The 4,663-nt window shown below is 39.8% G+C and overlaps 1 protein-coding gene across 2 annotated transcripts in view; it reads right to left on the reverse strand.

The window, feature by feature from the left end:
* GRAMD2B (GRAM domain containing 2B) overlaps positions 1 to 4,663 on the reverse strand; it is a 48,568-nt gene that overhangs the window by 17,680 nt on the left and 26,225 nt on the right. The window lies entirely within an intron of this gene.

The following is a 4,663-nucleotide window of genomic DNA, read 5'->3' on the forward strand; positions in this document are numbered from 1 at the left end:
CAATATAATATTTCCGAAATGCCGGGAGAGCTAGGCCTTCTCTGTGTCTCAGCAGGGTCAGCTGCCCATAACTTATTCTCTGGTGGGTTTGTTCCACTGAAACCAAACAGTTGCCTTCCTTAACAAAGTGAAAAGGGCTTCTGGTATTTGAATCGGTATGGTTTAAAGAGGTACAGCAACCGCCAAAGTATATTCATCTTGATAGTATTAACATGACCTTGCCAGGTTAAGAAGGCGCACCTCCATTTCTGCAGATCAGCGACAATCGCTTCCATGAGAGGGAGGAAATTAGCTTGATATAGTTGCGCAAGATCTTTCGTGAGCAAGATCCCAAGGTACCTCAAACACATAAACGGGAATGCTCCCATAAGGACTGGTGTCTGGGATTGTGTAAGATTCAGTGCCATGATCTCAGATTTCTGTTAATTTTCAAATCTGATATGAGCCCGTAAGCCTCAAACTCTTTCATTATCACCAGTAGAGAAAAGTTGGTTGAAATACTACTTCAGTTAATCATTATGCTTTATCATCTTAAAATCAGGGTTTGTTCATTAAATGGTAATTGGCAGAGCAATGAAGCATTTCATCTTATGACATCAAATGTATATTACCAAATAATGCCAGTGTCTCTTCATAATGCATAGTCGTATAATAGAATTTAGATAATAAAACATACTGGGGCTTACCCGATAAAGTGGGAATTTGCAAGTCTACAGGAATGCAATATGAAAGGCCAACCCTTTAAGTGTCAGTGTGGTATTAGAATGTGTGTTAGTAGATGGTGTTAGAGTGTATGAGTTAGGAACGTGGTGCGCAGAGTGACATACACTGGGCACACAGCAGTACAGGGTAGGGGGCAGAGCAGTTATTTCCTGTGCATGGATATGATGCACCATGTCTACCTGACTCATCTGCCCCTGCATAAGAAATAATTGATTTACTTCCTCCTCTGTATAGCTTCTTCCCTTCTCGATCTTGCTAGGCTTTAAAAATATTGCCATCTATGGTGGGCAGGACATAGATTGAGAATGATATTACAAAGGACGGAGGTGGCACCAAGGCTTCTATTAAACTACACTTTCTTGATGTTTATTGACACATGTGAACACTATTAACCCACTTTATCTTGCTGTTACAGAACAGACCGCAAAGATTCAGTTTCATGGTAACATGATTACTGTGGCCGACATTCTCAGCACTTAAACAGAATTATAATTTGTCTCCTCACTTCTGAGAGTTTTTTCCCTTCATTTTTACAGCATAAAGACCTATTTTTGGAATTCTAGCTTCATAAAAATGGAGCCACAATGTAATCTCCATGGCTAGTCTCGCATATCTAAGATCTAAGTATCACTAGGGACAACAAAGCACAAGGAAAAAAACAATGCCATGCCTACCATATAAATGATTTAGCAGTCCCATGCCAGCCTGCACTACTGTATATCTAAATGGCTTCACGTGGTCTCTAAAGCAACTGTTCAGCAGCTAGTGTGAAGATTAAATTCTTTTATTGGAACCAATGGAATTTACATCCGGACTTGTTACAACCAGCTGCCGAGGATTGCGGCCACCATGAAAAATCTATGAAAGTAAAAGTGACAGACAAATATGGAAAATGACACATGCTACATGTGAGCATTTGATATGTTCCCTGTCCTCTATATGTCCCTCCTTTTGTATTGTATTTGTCTTGTCTGCTTATTGAACTCTATTAAACATAATTTACAACTCTATGGGCAGGAAGTACTTAAAGAAAAATATTATACCCAAGACAATGTATGTCTCCAATGCCCCTTGTCTGTTTTTAGTCCCATCTTCTTCCTCACTTGGTATTCTCCCGTGGACTCCCCAAACAGCTAACAATAGCATGTGGTTAGGCATGTGGATACTGTTTTTCGGCACATGCCCAACCACCTTATGACAGTGCTCTCTGAGTGAGGTGTGGAGATGTTCCTACATGGTCTACACTCCTAATTATTTTATAGCAATTGATGTGAATTACACATGCTCTTTTAATGGATACAGCTATTGTTAGCTGTTAGCCTTTTTAAACCAGCAGGTGCACAGATAGTTAAGCCTTAGACGGGAACTACATACGCTATATGTAGTTGGCAAAGCTAGCTCGGAATGTCAAGTATGTACCATACACGCAGTGGCACTTTAAAGGCGCCCTACAGCAATCGTTAACAAAATGTTTCTCTAAATGTACTGGGGTTGCCTGGGCAGGCTCCCCTTACCTCTCCTGCCAGAAGTCTTTACATGTACTTTTTAGTCAAAGTTTATATTTTTTAAACTTAACACTGTGTTTACGTGTACATCAAAGGCGGATGTCTCTCATTTACACTTACTAAGGCTATGATTAGCTACGGTATATCTGTGACATAACTATAACAAAACTATGAACATTAGCCTGGCCTTCAAGGAGGAAACATGCATCCCAATATTAACATTATAGAAGTATAAAAGATGTCCATAAAAAGCAAATGTACATCATGCTAGCAAATGGTGTCATATCAAAAATTCCAATGGGATAATTATGAACGCACAAAAGGGGCAGATTTTTTGCTTTTTAACACGTAGTGTGTCGGACAACTCTTACATAGCTGTCATTATATTTTTCCTAGAAATAGAGTTTCGATTCCCTGAAATATGTATACTCATAATTCTTACTAAATGTCAAGTGCAAATATATGTTGGTATTCACAAAATACAATGCAAGACATATACCCTTGAGCCATATACACCCAAAAATGCTTAGCAAAAAGACATAAATTAGTAAAACGTCTGTAATCGCCTTTAACTGACGGCTGTCAACCTATCTGTCATCTTAAAAGCAGGACACCCGAAGGTTTTCATTAAGCCCACTTGGAGCTGCTGTATCGAGCATCATAATCCAGAATGCTTCCCACTGTAGTAGTTTTCAAAATCGATTTCCTCCACTCCTCAGGGGTGGTGCAAATTGCTGACTGATGACCCCGAATTCTATCACTCAGAGTTAAATCAGTTTTTCCTACCTACTCATGTCCACATGGGCATGTTATTTTATAAACCACATTGATTGTCTGGCAAGTGATCCTCTGCCTTATAACATTTTGCTTCTGTTTGTGGCGGGTATCATGGGAGTTCATGTCACACATCCTAGGCATTTCCTTGATCTAAACATTTTTTTGTGAAAAACGGTAATCAGATTGGAAACACTTTGTTTTAGAAACAGACTGGAATACATTGTTACGGGCGGATAGCTTTCACCCTAAGGCACTCATAAAATAGTTACCATATCACAATTCTTGTGGGTTGAGAGAAACAACTCAGAGATAACCACAAGAGATGTATAGCTCAAAGAAATGTTTAAACAATGTTGTCTGGAATGTTTTTGCAAAGGGGCACTGAATGTAGCAATAAAAAAACAATACTAGTGTAAAGAAACAGAGTAAAAAGAAGACTTATGCTCCCTACGAATCATCATACAAAAACTGAACAAGGGGTGAAAGTGGTCTGTGGCAATTGGAAGGTGCTGCAGAATGATGTGTCCTTACCTGATATCTTCAAACAACAACCAATTATATGTTATCAGAGAAATCATAATTTAAGAAGTTTCTTGGTGCAAACGGATCCTTATGATAAATACAGCATACCTGATTTTTCCACTGGAGGGTGGTCATACCATTGCCTACCATGTGACATGCAGTCTCATGATACTTCCACAAACAGAAGCAATATACTATTAGGCACAGGATCACTTGTCAGACAAACCATGTGGTTGATTTCAGGGTCATCTGTCAGCAATTTTCAGAGTTACTGAAAAACCAGTGGCACATTTTTTTTTTAGAAGAAAAACATAATTAGTCCATTGCCACTGACCATGTGCCACCCCTTAGGAGGGGATGAAATCGATTTAAAAGAACTGCTGCAGTGGGAAGCATTCTGGATTATGATGTTTAATACAATTGCTTCAAGGAGGAATGAAAACCTTCTGATGTCCTGCTTTTTAGATGACAAATAGGTTGACGGCCTATTGGTGGGAATAACAGGGGGAGTGTCTGCCTCCATTTATTCTATTAAAAAAAGCTCAGTGGCAACTCTCCTGGGTCTAAACATACTGTAGGACTATGAAAAAAAGAAAAACATAAACATACTACCACAAACTTTGACAAAGGCTGGTGGTAGAATTAGAGCATAGAAAGTGTTAAAATACAAGCATTTGAAATACCCTGGGGATTCTTGTTTTGAAAAATATATTTTTTTTATGGGGGTAAATTAAATTGGCTGACTTCAAAGATGTCCCGAATAGGACCTGGGTGCATTATGACAAAATTCCAAGTAGGCGGGCAGAAGGCAGTATGACAAAACTCTGTTTACACAATGCAAGGTTCAGCAGGCAGGCAGAAGGCAGTAAGGCAAAAGCCTGTGTACAATCCAGGGGTCCGCAGGCAGACAGGCAGGCAGACAGAAGGCAATAAGGCATATCAAAGTCCAGGGAGTAGGGAATCAAGGAGGGACACTGGGTCATAAGGAGAGCTCCAGAATAACAGAGCACCAGCATTAAGGAGGAGCTGGATTTTATAGAGCCCTTAGGCGCCTCCTCCTGCAAGACACCCGTGGGTCTGCCCCCCATACACACCCCCATGTACTAGTTATACGTCCATTTATTGATTTATTACAC

This window comes from Spea bombifrons, chromosome 1 (assembly GCF_027358695.1).
Source record: "Spea bombifrons isolate aSpeBom1 chromosome 1, aSpeBom1.2.pri, whole genome shotgun sequence".
NCBI lineage: Eukaryota > Metazoa > Chordata > Amphibia > Anura > Pelobatidae > Spea > Spea bombifrons.